This window comes from Pteronotus mesoamericanus, unplaced genomic scaffold (assembly GCF_021234165.1).
Source record: "Pteronotus mesoamericanus isolate MK-2021 breed Mesoamerican mustached bat unplaced genomic scaffold, CSHL_Meso_final contig_169, whole genome shotgun sequence".
Lineage (NCBI taxonomy): Eukaryota > Metazoa > Chordata > Mammalia > Chiroptera > Mormoopidae > Pteronotus > Pteronotus mesoamericanus.
The window spans coordinates 3,378,628-3,397,597 of record NW_026555068.1 but is presented as its reverse complement, the minus strand read 5'-3'; the positions used below and the strand labels follow the sequence as shown (position 1 = coordinate 3,397,597).

Below are 18,970 nucleotides of genomic sequence, written 5' to 3'. Positions count from 1 at the left end.
CGACATCATTGGATGGCGTGTTGGGAAGAGATGTGCACAATCCACTGTCCTCAGGTGACCCAGACCCAGCACGCCACTGATGGCACCCAGTAGCCATAATTAACAAATATTAACGATGTTTAATGACATTTTTTCACAAAAGAAGTAAAATATTATGAATAATATTGAAGTCTGCCTTGTTTCTCTCCGCAGATCTTTCTCTTTACCTTCCTTCCTCAGAGACAACTGCTTTCAAGAATCTGGTATGTATTTTTCCAGACTACATTTTTATTTTTATACTTTCCCCACACATATGTAATAAAAATAATACATAGTTATGCTTTACATATTTTGAATTTTACCTTATGCTATCATATCATACATATTCTTCCACTTCCTGTCCTCTTCAAAATTATGTTTTTGAAATTTATTCATATTGATATGTTATAGATCCAGTTAATCCATTTTGGGTTCAATTACACGAAAATATCATAATTTATGTATCCATCCTCTTATTCATGGTTTTTCAGGTTGTTTCCAATTTTTGCTAATACAAGTGATATTATAACTGCCCTGTAGGGTTATCTCAGTATGTAAAGTTACTATACCTAGAAGTGAAATGAGTGAGATGTAGAGGATGTTTATTTTCTGCTTTAGTAATTTCGACAAATTTTTCTCCAGTGGTATCAATTTATGCTTCCAACAGAAGCATATCATCATTTCCCAAATTCTTGATAGCATCAGATTTTTAAAATGTCTCCCACCTTAGGGTATGAAATGTATCTAGTTTTAACTTCCACTTCTCAGACTTCCTGGTTAGGTTGTTAGTTAGGATAAAGGTAAGCTGCTACAACAAATAGACTCCCAGATAGAGCACTTTAAATAAGGAAGACATTTCTCTTTTGTATAACAATCCTACTTTCAACAGTCTAGACTGGTAAGGTGGCTCTGATTCACATAGTTTTTCAGGAATTCTTCCATTGGTTAAACTGCTGTCTCTTAGGTCATTGTCCTTGTCATCATGACTGCAGTCTTGGATTTTTGCCACATACCAACTTTTGAAAAAAGATTAGAAAAGTTCTGACACAGCAATCTTCTTATAGGCAATAAGGCATAAGTTGCACACATCTCTTCCAGATACATTCCACTGGCAAAACTTGGTCTTATGGATACATAAGTGCATTCTTAGGAGGAGGCTGGGAAATATAGTCTCTGGCCGAACAACCATGTGCCCGGGGGGGAGGGAAGGGGGGCGGGAGACTAGCATTCCTTCTTATGCAAGTGTTTGTTGGCCTTCTGGATCTCCCTTTCTATGACTCAGCTGGTGATATGTTTTGTCCCCTTTTACTTATTCATTTTTCTTATCAAGTTATAGAAATTCTTTATATGTTCTAGTTTGCCCATCTAATTTATACAATAAATTTAACTATTTAAAATGTACCACTGTACATGCATCAATGGAAGTATTTTAAAATATTTTAGTTTTCATTTAAAGGAGTTTTTTTTAAAACAAGTCTATTTTTTTATAAATTAACATTACTTTTATAAAATGAATAATTAACACCAAACCCAATTTTCTTGTTACTAGAAATATACAATCTTACTTAGTTTATTAAAATAAGATAAACCTATATACTCTATTGACTTCTTAAACATTCTAGTTTTATGGAAAGTTCTTTAAGCCAATATAGTTACTCAAAGTTAAAACTTAGAAAAATGTGGTTTCTTAGCTTCAGTTGAAACCACTGAACCTATAAGGGAATCTGAAAACAGGTAGGGCATTGTGGTAGTTTTCTTAACCACTTTAAGTTTCCATTTTTTTAACTGTAAAGATGATATTATTGCTCTGCCTAGTATATGAAATTGTTACAAAGATCAAGCAAGATATTGTAGAGAAAATGCTCTGTAGAATTCAAAGTTCATGTAATCATTAGGAATCAGAATCACAAATAGGATTTCAGTAGCATGCATTAGATTTCATTTGAAATCTCCTAGATCTTGTCATCAGCTCCACTGACACCCTCTATATACTAACTACACAGATATTCCATACTCCATGTCGGCGTCTGACTTTTGACAGTCACTGCCACACACCATCTGGGTGTAGATGGAGTAAGAGCCGTGGGCTCAACCACAGCTGTGTGGGACAAGGCTGTCCTGTGAGTTGATTTATCCAGAGCTGCTCCTTCCCTATGGCAACCTGGGAGACTGGCCTTTCAGCCTGTTTTCAAGCAGTTTTCAGCTGAGCTTCATCACCTCAAGTTGAACCTGGAGTTTCTTTCTATCGCTGAACCAGGCCAACTCAACTCATCATTTGTCCCTGCCTTCACCACGGGCAATTTCCAGTGCACTGGAGTTTTGCATCTGGCTTGTCCCACCAGTGGAAGCCCATTAGAGTTGGGTGGGAATGGCGTCTCCCTGCCTCAGCCCATCAGCCCCGCTCCCCAGCATCTCTGCTCCAGCACCAGCCAGCATGGCCGTCCTCGGGCTTGGCCGAGGAAAGAGATGGCTGCTGGGGACAGAGATGGGGAGGGGCAAGAATGCCCTGGAATGTGATTTGTGCTTTGTTAGTGCTAAACAAACTTTAAAAAGTTAGAATTTTAACAATGTTGTTGAAGAAGCGAGTATATAGTAAAAGTTCTGTTAGTTTATCGCTATATTTGAATTTCATTTTAAAAATGAAAACAGCAGTGTTCTTGTGAGAAATGGCAGGACCGTTACTTTATGCCGTGGGCCCTAAACCTGCGGATGTTAGGTATGCCCGATGGCCAAGATGGCATGAGCTGAGATGATGTCTAGTGGCCAAGATGGGGGAGTTAGCAGAGTGAGGGTCTCTGTCCTCCCATTTACCCAGGATGGGGCTAATATTCCTTCACTTAATAAGATCTGTTGGACAACTTCTATATACCACGAGGTATCCTAGATACTGGGATATAGCAGAGGCTGACTCAGGTGAGGTCCTGCTCTCACGGAGCTTAAACTGGTAGGATACAGAGGAGGTTAAGGGGCAAGAGAACAACAGAGACACATGATTATTAAAATAAATACAAACATGTCAGTGGTAAATGATATGGAAGTATTTTAAAAAAGTGAGATAAAAGAGATTGGGGACATCAGGGACGGTCCCTCTGAAAAAGTGACATAAAAGTTGAAAAATAAATGGTAAGAAGGAGCAAATCATATAAAATTAGATGGGAAAAACACATAGGGCAGAGGGCTTAGCCAGCACAAAGGGCTAAAGGTGGGCCCAGGATAACAGGTCTGAGGGACCAGGAAGAAGGACCCGTGGGGTGACAAGCGCAGATAACAGGGAGGCGCATGGGCAGGGGTGGGCTGAGGCCAGATCACGAGAGGCTCTGCCAGGCAGGGCCCGCTCACAAGTTCAGGGTTTTGTCCGAATGGAGTCCACCTTGGAGAGCTTCTGGGCCACTGAGAAAGCCATGGTTCTCAGAATAGGTGAATTCCAGATGCAGGGAGTTTCTCTGGGTTGGCTCAGGGGCCAGTCTTTGGGAGTAAAGGGCAGACATTGGGGAGTTAAGGGTCATTACAGGAATGGTATCCCACCTGGAGGAATTGACTAGCAGGTGTTGCGTGAGCTGGTGATGATCTAAGTGGATGGAAGTAAAACCCCAGAATGAGGTAGGACCGACAGACAGGCTCTCTGGGTGAAGACAGAGTGGGTATATACGGAGGCCATCAAGTCACACGAACATCACATAAGCGTTTGTTCAGCCCCTCACATCCCATACCACAGACCTGGGGCATGAAACCAGCTCCCAAACCCACATGCTAGTGTGTGGGAGCGCTGAGTGCGCAGCAGGAGCTGATTCTATCCTCAGCTGGGCCGAGCCTGCAGCGGATGGGTCGTTTCGGCCGGAGGCGGCAGCTCAGAGACGGTGCCGGAGCAGACTGAGAGTGACAACCTAGATGGGGAGAATCTTGTTTTTGACGGTTATGCTCAAATTCAGTGTCCTGTCCCTTTGAATCTGGGCACCAAGCAAGCCAAACCTTTCACGTTTTTTGACTTTGTAAGTGAGCTACCTGGTAAAGGAACAAAGGTGAGAGTTGGTCATGAGCAAGACTTGATAACGCATTCTGCCAGCAGATGTGCCCTGAAGGAGGCCGGGCACAAGCTGAGGTTATAAGTGCCAAGTAATACCTCAGGACAGCGGAAAGTGTTCCTGCTCCAAAGGTGGCACCTTGTCTAACCACAAGGTCCTTCATTTTGTCGCCAGGAAAATCTCCAGACAGCCCCAACGCCCATACTTTTCTTACTAGATCATCTTGTCTCCTGAGTAAGTGTGTCCCTGTACTTCTTATTGGAGTAAAATTAGTCCATAATATGGGGAATTGAAAAGGGCCAAGTCAAGGAACATGTATGAAGGACCCACGGACAAAGCCAAAGTGGGGAAGGATTGAGGGTGGGAGCTGGGGGTCGGGGCCAAGGGGAAGTGGTGCTGGGAAAATGGAGACCAATGTATTTGAACAATAAAAAATTTTTTAAAAAATCATCAGGCTCCTAAATAAAAGCCAAAATACTTTTAATATTAAAAAAAAAAGAAAAGAAAAATGAAAGAGGCACATTTCACAGAAAGATAAGTTAAAATGTATGTATCTGTCTGCTTGGTGGAAATTATATAAATAGATAATATATCTGACTATATATATCACATGAGGAAATTTCTATGAAAAGGTAACAGCAAAACCATTATTATTTTCATAAGAAGCACTTGTATGTGTGCTCCAGGCATGCACCAAGCACATGCTGCATGATCTCACGTCCCCTCTATTATGCCATTGTTTCTAAGTAAGAGTAATATACTTAAGAAATTGCAGGGTCAGAGGGTCATCTGGTCTGACCTGCAGCAGCTTTTCCAGTAACGTAACCTTCTTTACCTCAAGGGACTCGGGTAATCACTTACTTGTACTTTCCTTTCTTTTCTTGGGAGGATGAGGGCAGCAACAAATTAAACTAAAGGCTTGGTTCCTAGACATTAGAGATTAGAAGGGAGCTTGAGAGGCCTGAGCTAGCTTTCTGCCTTCAGACAGCTGTGCACGGGAGAGCAAGGGAGGTTAAATCTCCTCCTCAAGGCCAGCCAGCTAGAAAATGGGAGAACCAATGCCACCATCCAGGTGTCGTAGTAAGATCCTGTCTCCTTGTAAGATCTCCTTCTCCCACACTGAGCTTCCGTGTGAGGGTAAGTGTCAGTGAGTGTTGGGATATAGCGCATCTGTACCGTTGTTTCTCCCCGGGAAGTTGCACTTTCAAAGTGTAGAATGAAGACGTGGGGGTGGACTAAAACATGGTTCCTGCAGATGGAATATTGTGCTTCTAACTCGCCAGTTTGGAAGAATTTAGGCAAAGAAGCCGAAACTGAAGAACGTGGCTCAGGATAAGCACCTCACCACGGAAGAGAAGCACAGCCTTCTTATCCAGCCCCACCTGTAATAACATTCTACCAGATAATGAAACAAACATACCTCCCTCCTGCTTCTCCTCTTCCACTCAAGCATGCCCACTCCATCCCTCCCATCTGCTAACATGCCAAACCTCAGGGAAGCTTGAGGGTGCAGCGCAGGATTAAAGAGGGGAGATGCTGAGAGACCTTTCTGCCAGCTGCAAGTGGTTTTCATAATGCAGAAGCGTGCGTGCATGCGTGTGTGTGTGGGTGCGGGTGCGTATGTGTGTGTGTTGTGAGGGGAGCAGTCCTCCTGATCACTCTCCCTGAGAGCCAATCCCCTCTAACCCCCTAATGAGGTTTCCTAAACAGCGACGCAATAGCCTCTCCCACTAGTTAAAGAGCTGGTCCCCAAAAAATCTCGGGCAAGACAGGACAATCTGAACATAGACAAGATGTTGATTTAACGCAGAGGCTGACACCCCAAGAAAAATGAGGAGAGAAAAGAATATTTGGGAAGAAACAGTGGCATTTCTTGAAAGGAAGGAGAAGGGAAAGGAGTGAATTAAAAGATCATGAATAGGCAGCAAGGAATTTATCTCGTAACATTCATTACCATGTCAACCAGAGCAGCGAAGAAGTGACTCTGGGAGCAATAACGAAAACACGGAGCTTTAGCAGAAGATCAGGAGCCCAGTGGAAACATGAATCCTGCTCACCCAAGCTGTGGAACGCCATCTCCCGAGTAAGGAGAGATTGAGGTTCAAGCTGTACTTTCCCTGGAATGAATTTATTTACAGATAAGTTATATAGCTATAACTGAGCGCATACATAGATTTAACTGAAATATTTAATCACAATATTATTCATGCCATGCCTGTTGAATTAAAGGTAAATGACCATTTTGCATTTAAAGTGTCATTAGAGAGACGGGTACTGGGAGCGGGGTAGAGGAGGAGGGTGGAGATGATGGAGAACCTCAAAATCAGCTGTATTCTGCCCAGACTGGTGTAGCGCACTGGGCTGGGAGCTGTTCCACAGACGAAAAGGCTGGTGATTTGCTTTCTGGCCAGAGCACATGCCTGGATTGCGGGCCAGGTGCCCAGTTCAGGGAGTACAAGAGGCAACCAATCAGTGTTTCGCTCCCTCCCTTTTTCCCTCCCCCTTCTCGCTAAAACTAAATAAATAAAATCTCTTTTAAAAAGAATGAGCTGCATTCTGCACAGCAAAACCATCCTGGATTAGCATTCCCTGTACCTATACCTACTTGCTGGAGAGGAGGGTGTGATGGAGTTAACGTCCCCACGTGGTAGTGCCATCAGCGTGGTGGAGGGTCGCTGGAGGACTGAGTCAGTGAGGGAGACAAATCCCCACTCCGCTCAGGAGGCGAACAACAACAGAGCCTTTCAGGGCCCAGGTGTGAGTCATGCTTGAGCACCAACCCCTGCAGCGAAGCACCATGATGTCACCTCCTCTGGCCCCCAGAACGGCTGTGGAAGCAGCGATTGAATCTGAATCGAACTCAACTCTGTTAAGTTAACCTTTGCAAGCTCAACATCTGCTGCTTGCTTTTTGGCCAGCTAGCAATCTCGAAAATGAGCGAAGATGGCTTAAGTTAATGAGGCTTCTGTAAGAGAAATCTGGGTCCTGATTACATTTTGTGCAGCATGTGTTTATGGACAACAGGATATCTACCTTGTTGGGTTTCTCAGAGTTGTCACATATATGTCAAAAAGTATAACAGCAAATATCCTTTCAAAAAGTACCCCACAGATAATTTTCACTTTATATATATTAACAACTTTATATACATACACACATATATACATATATATATACCCACATATATAATAGGTACTTAATACTTATGTATCTATCTATGTATATAGGTATATATATGTATATGTACACAAAGTTGTTAAGTGTAGCATTTTTTTGTTGTAAAAATAAACATCTAACACTCAATGCCCAACAGTAAGATATTTTAATTAGATTATGGCCCATATATACAGTGAGTTGTTATAGAGCTATTGACAAGAAAAAAGTATATTAATAGTATTGGCATACATGCTATTATTGCATCCTATTATTTTTTAAAGTGATGAAGATATGTTAAGTGAAAGAAAATTATGTGATAGAAAAAACTATGCAGTAGGGTTCTATTTATATAGAAAAAGAGGATAGACATAAGTATAAATGTATATTAAGGCTTAGACAGTCTATGAAAAAAATGAGGAAATAGCTGTCAACTGGGTTAGGATGTGGAAAGGGCTGGGAAAGGTAGAGAAGTGTGAGGGAAAATTTGTTAAAATGAATTTTTTTTTGTAATGTGTCTTTTAAAATACGTGAAACATTTATTTTTTAAAGATGCTACTGACTTATTTTTAGGGAGGGTGAAAGGAGGGAGGCAGGGAGAGGGGGAGAAACATCAATGTGCAAGAGAAAGATCGATTGGCTGCCTCCCTGCACAGGGCCCGACTGGGAGCAGAACCCGCAACCCAGGCATGTGCCCCATCCGGGAGTCAAACTGGCAACTCTTTGCCTCACACGCGACAACACCCAACCAACTGAACAACACCGGTCTGGGCTAAACATTTAAATAAAGACACAATAAATGCATCTAATATTCAGAAACCGAACTATCATTACTAGTCACTGGCTGAAAATATGCTTTATAAATTATTCCACGTTACCATGAGAAGGAATCAAGTGCACCCAAAGCAATTTCATTGTTAATGGTTTTATAATGTCATGTCTTCTGTTTAGCACCATTTTCAAGGAATTGGGGCATTCTCTTTCTAGATATTTCCTTTCTCAATAAGTCAGACAATCATTGATCTAGTAATAAAAGGAAGCTATTAGGGACTCTGTGTGCCAGATATTACTCATGCTTGATAAATTGCATGCCCAAGGGAATAAGAAAAAAGCACATCAACAAAAATAGAATTTAATTCACATTGATTAAAACAATATGTGCCAAATAGCTCTTTTTGTTGGAAAGAAAAAGTAGTAACATCTATCAAGAAATCTAACAATTGAATATAGGAGATTATGGCCCTCATAGGTTTCAATTATTCAATGAGCTTTTTAAAACTATTCATTTTGTATCAGACATTATGCTGAGGGTGAATAGCAGGGCAGTTAGTGAAAGGAACAGATAAGTTAAAATAGTAATTACAATGCAATGCAATAAGTGGTAAAATATAGGCCAAGAACAAAGTACATTTGAGCAAGTTCAAACAGCATATAAACCTGAAAGAATCAGGTATTGAGGGAAAGACAAGAATGCTCTTATTCCTGGGTATGGAGAGTTATTATCTCAGGCTGCCTCTGCCTACTTACCATGTCCACCTGCCTATCGAGTAAGCATCTCAAACTGAATACACCCCAAATTGAGCTTCTTTTTCACACACACAGCCTTCATCACCTCCTTCATGGTCTTCCTCTTCCTAGTCCATGGCAACCTCATCCTTCAGGTGCTCAAGCCAAATGCCTAGGACTCACTATTGAATCCTTTCTCTACCCCATACCCAGAGTGTCAGCAAATCTTTCTGGCTTCACAGAAAGGACCCAGAACCTGATCATGCCTCCCTGGCTCTATGGCTTCCACCCTGCTCCGAGCCGCCATCATCTCTCTCAGGGTTGCCCCACTTCAACCTATTCTCAGCGTAACAGACAGAGTGGTCTCTTTATGTGGTAAGACAGATCATGTAATTCTCCAGCTCAAAACCCCCAGTGACCCCCATTTCACTCTGTGTAAAAGCTAAAGTCCTCACTGTGGCCGACCAGGGCTCTTGAGGACCTGACGCCTCCCCTCTGCTCATCCTGCCTACCTTCCCTCTTCTCCTCCTTCTGGCCCACTCTTCTTTACTCAAAGGATCCTAGCTCCTCCTCCAGCCTCCCTCAGACATGCTTCCTCTGCCCCTGCGGTTTTTATTCAGTGACCCTTCTCAGCAAGTTTTCCTGGTCCCCTGCACAAAATCACAATCTCTCCTCTTAGACCCTATCCTCTTCTTTTTAATCTTTTTATGCCACATGTAACTATCAAACACACTCTATATTTTACATATTTAGGTTATTATCTGCCACCTACAACCCATCCTCAAAATGCAAGTGGTTACAGATTTTTGCCTGTTTTGTTTCTGCTGTATCCTTAGAACCCAGATAACACTCAGAATATTATAGACATTCATTAATTATTTGTGAAATTCATGAATAAACTAGTGGGGTGTGAATGGGATACAAAGTGATCAAAGTTGAGATTAAAGGGATACACAAAAGCCCAACTCTTGAAGGTGCCATGGTAAGATTAAGAACCCTGAACCTCATCAGGTAACAGAAGGCCACAGGAACAAGAGAGGTGGTTATACCACTTGGATCACCCAAAAGTAACTCTGAGGCTCTCATCTGGCGGTTTGGACATGTGTTTAAATGCCATTATACAAAGTTAGAAAGACGCACAGGGAAGTTTATAAAATCCAATAGCAGTGTCTTCTAGGAGGAAATGCAAACTGGCTGGCTTCTGGACTTCACAGTCTCGTGCTATGAGTCCGTTTTTACATCTTGTGCAAGTGATTTCCTGCAGCAGATGGTGAACCTACTGCGCTATGGCCTGTCTTTCTGTTCTTTAAATTTATATTTCCTAATATGAATTTGAACCTAAGGTTGGAAATATGGGGATATTTAAAATAAGCAATTCATACTGAGCTTGTAGACACTTAAAATGTATTAGATAAGACTGCAAAATTTTATGAGAGAGTGCTTCAAGGTCATGGAGGAATTTAATGAACATAAAACCAATTCATATTCTGCTAAATAGAAGAGAAGAAGAAAAATGAATAATAGATGAGTGGATGCTGACAAAATACATGCTAACATTGTATAACATGTTAGAATAGGCATCAGAAATATTTAGGCCGGGTTTTGTTGTTTTTTTTTTTAATAAAGGCACCTTAGGACATGCTTTGAACACAAATATACTTCATTTGCATATTAAATATATGATCATATTCTTAGCATCTCCTAAGAAACATACTTTCTGTTGTTTTTTCTGAGCCACGTGTGAGTCTCTCGATCTAGCTTTAATGATCTAACTTTGTATAAAGACAATGAATCTAAGAAATGCTTCACTGTCCTCTTCACTCTCCTACAAGGAAAAAGCCCAGAGGCCGGCCCAGAGGTCAGCTTCAGCTGCCTCCTGCTCTCCACGGCAGGTTGGTAGTCCTGATGGTTGTGTTCCCAGGGATGTCGATCCAGGACAGACAAGAGGAGCCAGATTTCCAGGTTTCCATATGAAATTCCCTTTTTAAAAAGGTTAGCAAGTGAGTTAAAAAAAAATGTTAAAGCACTGTGTGGGCCACTAGTATACACAAAAACTAAACCTATCTGCTAGCTCAAGTAGAAGTTTGAACTCTAGAGTCTACAGAACTCTTCTAGGTACATTCTCCCTCTTGACTTCATAACAACCTGGTGAGAGAGGAATGGTTCCATTTTCCTTTTCTGATATGGTAGGGACCTGAGAGAGGATGCGAGGCCTACCCAAGTCACATAAACCCAAGCCCTCGCAAGTCTGAGTCTGTTGACCCAAATCTTATGCCCTTTCCTCCATTCCTTATTGTTGTTTTTAAAACAGAAGATTGAGACAAACTTTTAGATACTGGTTACTTTCCTTTTCCTGCAGATTACACAAATTATTTGAGATCAGAATAAATATACAAACATTAATTATGTATATGTAATTTAATTGAAGTCACCTTATATATTAAGAGGAAAAAATAGAGTAATCATGAAAAATGCAGCAAAGTTTATTCATCAAAAACATTACTTAAGTCTGAATTTAGCTGGGTGACATCTATTTGTCTCTTCTTTTAACATGTAAATACTATAGCTCAAAAAATAAACACAAGAAAAATAAGGTCTATAACTAAATACCTATAGCCTGTCAAGAATGCTGCTGAGAGATTTTGTGTTACATTGCATTTACATATCATTTAAGACTTTATAGTTACATGTTAATTATACCTTAATAAAATAAGCCTTTATAAATGCTTTCTACATATGTGATATTATTTGATTCTCATAACTTCTGGGAGATGAGGAAATTGTGGCTCAGAAACATGAAAAGATCTACTTGCTCAAGGTCATACTGTTTATGACCTTGATACCTTAAGATTAGTATCAAGGATTAGATTTTCACACAAACTTGCCTCTACATAGCTCTGTGATGTAAGCAAGACACATTTCTCTGCGCATTTGTCCCCTTTTTAAATGAAATAATGGGTTTTAACTATATTATTTCTAAGTCCCTTGCAGCATGGACATTCCTGGGTTTAATGACCAGTCCCCAGGCCTCTGACTCCTAGTCCATCACTCTTTCCACCACTCTGTCCTGCCTTCTGCGCTCTAATCTGACACGCTCTTACTCTATTAGGAGAACTGTGGTATCTCTGACCAAACAGAGCCACTGCCCTAAACATGGCAACCATTGCTACAGGTCAGAAGAGATCTAGTGACTATGATCCAAAAGAATAAGGCAGCAACTTAAAACACTGGGTTATCAATAATCAAAACCAGACAGACACTGGAAACCAAGGGTTCCAAGCTAAGGATGGCGGTCTGTGGAATTGCCAGCCACAAGCTGGCCAGAGATCAAGAAAGAAGAGGATCATGCTAAGAAAGGAGACCGACATGTGTCATCAGGCAAGAAAGAAAAATGGCCAGATGGATGCCAGCTGGTGAGCTGAGCCCAGGAGCTAGCAGTGGGGCTGGGGTAAGTCAGATACTAGAGCAAGACAAGGTTGGTTTTCTCTCAGGTCTTAAATTATTTTTAGTTCTTTTTAGTATGTAGCGTATAAACTAAAGTGATCATGGCAAACTTGGGAGCTGAAACTTTCTGGATGAAGGTACGGGTCAAGGATCAGTGGAATTATGGAGAGGAGGAGAGTGGAACTGCTGAGCTCATACGATTGTTCTTGCGTCCTGTGTCCAGGCGGAACACGTCACACCGACTACTACAGCCTTCATGCAGAGGAGAAGGTGAAGGCCTGTGCATTCTTCTCTGGGGGAAAACTGGGGAGACTTTGGCACATTGGTGACTGGTGAGATAAGCCTAACTGCCTCTGTGACAAGGTCAGCCGTCCGTAAAAGCCCATTCACCTCAAGTGAACAAGTGTGGAGAAAGGAACTGAGAATTCACTACTTTGGGTTTATGAAGAAAGATTAATAGATGTGATTGTGAAAATTATTGAAGCAGGCTGCTCCTTTGGGTACAGGCATTAAATCCCAAATCTGTAGGGTACGGCCAGGGGCACTGTGGCACGCTGCCCGGTCACCACCCCACCAGGCCTGCCCAGCCCACCCCACCCCACTGTTTTGGAATGAAAAACTCATTCCTTCAGTTGCTGGAAGTGCCATCACCTGAGTCCCTCTCCTGGAGTGCCAGCCACTGAAGGGAGCAGCTTTGTCCAAGTTCACACCCCCTGCCTGGAGGCAGCCGTACTCAATGACTAATTGATGTGGGAGCATAAAAGGCCAGACCCCTTGCTCCCACGTGGACAATACTAGCTCCAGAGTTCCCCACAGGGTCTGTGAGACTTCAGCTGCGACTGCATGGTGCTCTCACTACCCTGTGGTGGTAACTCAGAGGGTAATCCCAGGAAATGTCTTGCATGTGAATCTTAAGGGTTGGCTTCCAGGGTAACTGACCTGAAGCAGATACACTCCAACATGTGAAAAACAATTAGGACTCTTGATCGGGGATTTATCAGTAAAATTTATGACATTTTATATTAAATTTTTCAAATACTAAGAAATAATAGAATGCATCAGATAACAAAAGAACAACAAAAACCAATAATAATGACATGGCTACTTTAAATGACCCCTTACTACGGGTCAGTTATAGTCTATTATCTCATAAAATTGTCACATTATTAAATAGATTATTAGTATCCCCATTTTACAAATGAGGAAACTGAAGGTTTAAGAAGTTGAACTAATATTCTCAACGTCGCAAAATTAATAAGATCTGGAACTTGAATTCAAATCTGGTCATAAAGCCTACATACCACCTCTATTCTAATATCCACATTGGAAGTACTTTTGCCCTCGAATAGAATTATGAATCCAAACAATTATTATGCAATGATCACCTCAATACTCTAAAAATCACATTGTGCTGGGAAAAACAGGAAGAATAGAAGGGAAAGGGAGTATAGGTAATGTTTCCTATGTTTTTTTCCTAATTAAAATCAAAGATAAACAGAATTCCTTAAGTAAGATCTTATGAAAACCCATTCTTTGTTAGTAATTGTTATGAGTTGAATTGTGTCCCCTGAAAAAGAGGTGTTGAAGTCCTGGCCCCCAGTGTATGACCTTTTTTGGAATAAGGTCGTTGCAGATGCAATTAATTAAGATGAAGTCATACTGGAGTGGGATGGCCCTTAATCCAATATGATTAGTGTCCTCAAAAGACGTTGACATGAAGACATGAGGAGACAATGCCATGTGATGGCAGAGGCAAAGATGGGGAGGTGCAGCTGCAAGCTAAGGAACGCCAAGAATCAACGGTCACCTCCAGAAGCCGGGAAGAAGTAGAGGACGATTCTACCTGGAGCTTCGACGGGTGCATGGCCCTGCTGAACTTTGATCTCGAACTTCTAACCTCCAGGACTGTGAAACAGTGACTTTCCATCGTTTCAAGCGACCCAGTTTGTGGTACTTCATTACAAGAGACAAAAGAAACAAGTACAGTATTCATAGAAATGTAGATTAAAACAATAAAAATATAGCAGTTACTATCCAGATGTCCACCAAACTTTTTAGTTGGAAAATTTAATGTCTGATAATACTGTCACAAGCAGTAGTGTGCCAGTAAATACTTAGCACTGAGCTCTGAAAAACAGATGTTTGTAGGTATGTATGTGTAAATATGTTATTTTAAATTTTATTGACGTAAAGAATATAAAGCACAAAAATTGGAAATAATAAAATACGCAACACTCTTTATTATCAATATAACAAAAAATTAGCTTTCTGCTGATTTTTGCTAAATTCCTGAATCCATACGCAACCCAGACTTACAGCTGACAAATGAGTGTAGCTCTGATATAAATGTTAGTTGATATTTAATTTATATTAACAAGTAAGGCAAAGTGAAATGATAAAGATGTATGTAAGAAGTGCACTTATTTGTCATTCATGTGAACTAATTCTTTGCTGCATTAGATAGTAGATTTCAAATACTGGAGAAGCATTTTCTCAATATTTTGTGTTGTTCATAGTATAACAACTACAAAAATAATGCACATTTAAATTTAGTCTACACTATTAATGTTTTCACCATTTGTTTTCTTAAGTCTAAGCAATCAACAAAACAATAAATCAAACACTGGTTATTAGTGTTCGCCAATTTTCTTGACTGATTTAATACTATCGACAGGCTGTCCGTGAACACGGAGCGGTGATGTGTGAAATAGCACACCGTTCTTCATATAGTACTTTCACCATGTAAAGACAATGGATGTAAGTCACCTTGAGAGCATAGATGATGTAAACTGTTGTAAAATAATCTGAAGGTGATAAGTTTTATTTTTAATATAATTATAAGTTTATATAATTTGATTTTTAATAATGGCTATGTTAAACAAGTGACTTGTAAATTTCTGAAATATCAGCAATTGGTTCTCATACTCAGTGAAGCTGGCCCGGAGCACCACAGACAGATTGCACAGAAAAGGAACCTCTCCTACACGAAGGAAGGCATAAATTTAATATAGCCTTAAATTTAGTTTTCACTTTCAGAGAAGCTTTTACACATAAGAACAAGAAAACATGGACAAGGGTGTTTATTGCAAGATTATTTGCAATTATAAAAAGAATAGGCTGATGAGCAGCCTAAATGTTCCTCCATAAGGCAATGCATAGATAAACTGAGTTATATTCACATGATAAAACATTATGATAGTGATTATTTTAAAAAGGGAGCTGTTGATATCAGCATGAATACATCCCTAAAATTATCCTAAGTGAGAAAAGCAAATTGCAGAATGGCATGCATATTATGATAAAAGTAAATACAGAAAAGCTATAGCGAATCTGACCAAATATTAAGCTTTCTTAAAGTTGGGTAGTGAGTGATAGGTATTGGTTATATCATGCCCTTTACTTTTCTATGTATTCAAGATATTTCAAACAAAAATGTTTCACCTAGTTCCCATTCACCTTATTATTTCTCAATAATTTTCTTAGCATAAAGAGTTAAAAGGTTCTTCGTGCCTCTAGAGAGATCTTTTTTTGTCTCTGGTCAGGGGACAAGTGAATGCCTGTGTCAACAGGCACTTTTTTTTTAAATTTTATTTTAATTTATTTTTTCAAATACATTTGTCTCTGCCTACCCCCCACCACTTTCCCTTGCCCCCTCCCTCTCTCCCTCCCACCCTCAGCTCCTCCCCATTGGTCCTGTCCATGAGTCCTTGCTATATGTTCCTTGACTTTCCCCTTCTCTTCCTTTTCTCCGCCCCTCCTCCCTCCTTCCCTCTTGTCTCTGTTGATTTCTTTTCCTTTCAGTGTTGCTGGTCTTATTTTCCTTGCATCTGTGTATTGTTGGTTAGGTTCCACTTATAGGTGAGATCATATGGTATTTGTCTTTTGCCCCCTGGCTTATTTCGCTTAGCATAATGCTCTCCAGTTCCATCCATGCTGTCGCGAAGTTTAGTAGTTCTTTTTTTCTTTCTGCTGCGTAGTATTCCATTGTGTATATGTACCATCACTTTTTGATCCAATCATCTACTGATGGGCATTTAGGTTGCTTCCAACACTTGGCTATTGTAAATTGTGCTGCTGTGAACATTGGGGTGCATAGGTTCTTTTGTATTGGCGTTTTGGTGTTCTTAGGGTATAGTCCCAGCAGGGGAATCACTGGATCAAAAGGCAGTTCCATTTTCAGCTTTTTGAGGAAATTCCACACTGCTTTCCACAATGGCTGCACCAGTCTGCATTCCCACCAACAGTGGACTAGGGTTCCCTTTTCTCCACGGCCTCGCCAGCACCTACTGTTTGTTGATCTGTTTATGATGGCCATTCTGACCGGTGTGAGGTGGTACCTCATGGTGGTATTGATCTGCATTTCTCTGATGGCTAGTGATGCTGAGCATCCTTTCAAATGCGTCTGGGCCCTCTGTATCTCCTCCTTGGGAAAGTGTCTGCCCAGGTCCTTTGCCCATTTTTTGATTGGATCATTTGTCTTCTTGGAGTGGAGTCGAGTGAGTTCTTTATATATCTTGGAGATCACACCTCTAGCTGATGTATCATTAGCGAATATATTTTCTCATATGGTTGGCTCCCTTTTCATTTTGCTGATGTTTTCTTTTGCACAGGCACTTTTGACTTATTTCTTTTAAACGGGCCTATTGGTTTTCTTACAAAGGACCTGTCAGGCCACTGCACAGAAGTAATAAGCCAGAGATGTTTGCACCTATTTCACTCCTTGATCCCTCAGTTATGGAGTGATTAACTTTTCCCTTAATTTTTTATTTACAAAATTTCAAACCTACAGAAAAGTTAAAAGAATAATAAAATAAACATCACACAATCTTCACCTAGATTCATTAGCAGTGATATGTTTCCATACTTTATTTTTCTCCCTAAAGATTTTCAAAGTTTTTATATTTTTCTGAATGTGAACACCCATATAATGTTTACCTAGATTCACCAGGGGTTAAAATTTTGCTGCATACTTTATTTCTCTCCCTATATATTTTTAATTAACTTTTTTTAACTGAATCATTTGTTAGTTGCAGACATTCTGACATTTATTCCCTAAATATGCAACATAGGACATTCCCTTCCCCAACTACAACACCATTAAGACAGCTAACAAAATTAATATTAACCCATCTAATATTTGACCCATATTCAAATTTCTCCAATGTCTAAAAAATGTCTTTTATATATGTCCTTTGAAAAAATCATAATTCAATCAATGTTCATTTATGTTGTATCACTTTGGTTTAGTTTTTATTTTTCTTGTTTTTCATAGTATTAACTTTCTGGAAGAGTTCCAGTGAGTTTGTTTGTTGGTTTGTTTTAAAAATGTCCCATAGTATGGGTTTCTTCTGATTATTTCCTCATGATCAGATTTAGGTTAAATGTTTCTAATAATACCATGTAGGTAATGTGTTTTTTATGGCATTGTATCAGGAGGTACCTAATATGAGGATCCTGCATTATTAGTGATGCTAATTTTGATAACTTGATTAAGGTGGTGACCAACAGAAGTCTCCATAAAAAGGCACATTTTTTCCTTTGTAATTAATTTGTAAAATGATTCTTTGAGACCATGTAGATATGTTTTTCTTCAGCTTTCCTTGAATCAATTATAACACTGGGGTTTATGTGAGAGATAGGTAGGTAGGAAGATAGATAGATAGGTAAGATATATATATATTAGATATATAGTATAAATTAAATCTGAGAAAGTTATAAAGCCTGAGAACACACTGGTGCACATTAGCTATTAGCATAATAACATCATGGAAACCTATCATGTTCTTCTTTTGGAAATGAATTTAAATGAGTGTGGTTTGACTGGGTCACTTATCCTAAACTCCACAGGTGACCAAAGAAAAGGCACTCCCTGCACAGATTATTTTCCCATAACATATGAAACCCTTGTGCTTTTACGGTTACGGTGGTGTTGTTGCTTTTGTTCTTGTTTCCTTCTTTCTAATAGTTTTATTTCTGCCCAGGTTTTAGAAGAACATATGAAAGTTCTGCCCTTATTCAGGCCGAGAGCCTGAAGGTGAGCAGCCCTTAACCTATCTGCACTTTCTTGTGATGTTCTGTGCCTCAGCAGCACTGAGCTCACTCAGCTCGAACAACCGCATTTTCGAACTTCGGGCACCGCAGCCGGGGCCCTGGGAGTGTGGGGCCCTGAGCGCTCAGCCCAGCTCTGCTTACCCCAGAGGCGCCCTCAGCCCGGGAGCAAGAGCCCTCACACATTCCTCTTCGACAGAAATCTACGGTACAGTCTCCTGTCACAGCTTGTTTGTTCTTTGGGTCACACGGTTGTCTCTAAAGCTGCTGACAATAACTTCTGGAGGACACCCATTGCTTTTGCAGTGTTTATTTGGGATATAGTTCATATAACATAAAATTCACCATGTTAAACCGGTGTTTTAGTATATCCAGTGGTTTTCGGTATCTTCACAATGTTGTGCAATTGTCCCCACTATACAATCCCAGATCATTTCATTGCTCCAAACAGAACCTCTGTACCTGGTAGCAGTCACTCGCCATTCTGTCCTCTCCCCATCTCCTAGCAACCACTGGTCTACTTTCTCTCTGTATGACTTTGTTCATTCTGGACGTTTCATATAAATAGAGTCATATACTATGTGACCTTTTGTGTTTGGCTTTTTCACTTAGCATAATGTTTTTAAGGCTCATCCATGATTATTCCGTTAAGGCTGAATAATATTCCACTGTATGGATATACCATCTATTGTTTATCCGTTTATCAGTTGATGGACATTTGGGTTGTTTTCACTTTGGGTTATTTTGAAACATTGTGCTACGAACATTTACTTTGTGAA

General features: G+C 40.3%; 1 protein-coding gene across 1 annotated transcript in view; it reads left to right on the top strand.

Annotated features, from left to right (window-relative positions):
• Window positions 1–209: 209 nt before the first annotated feature.
• PSD3 (pleckstrin and Sec7 domain containing 3) overlaps window positions 210–18,970 on the top strand; it is a 493,623-nt gene continuing 474,862 nt past the window's right edge. Inside the window, exon 1 of the mRNA XM_054565918.1 lies at window positions 210–242. The gene's annotated coding sequence lies outside the window, so the exon portion shown is untranslated. The remainder of the gene's footprint in view (window positions 243–18,970) is intronic.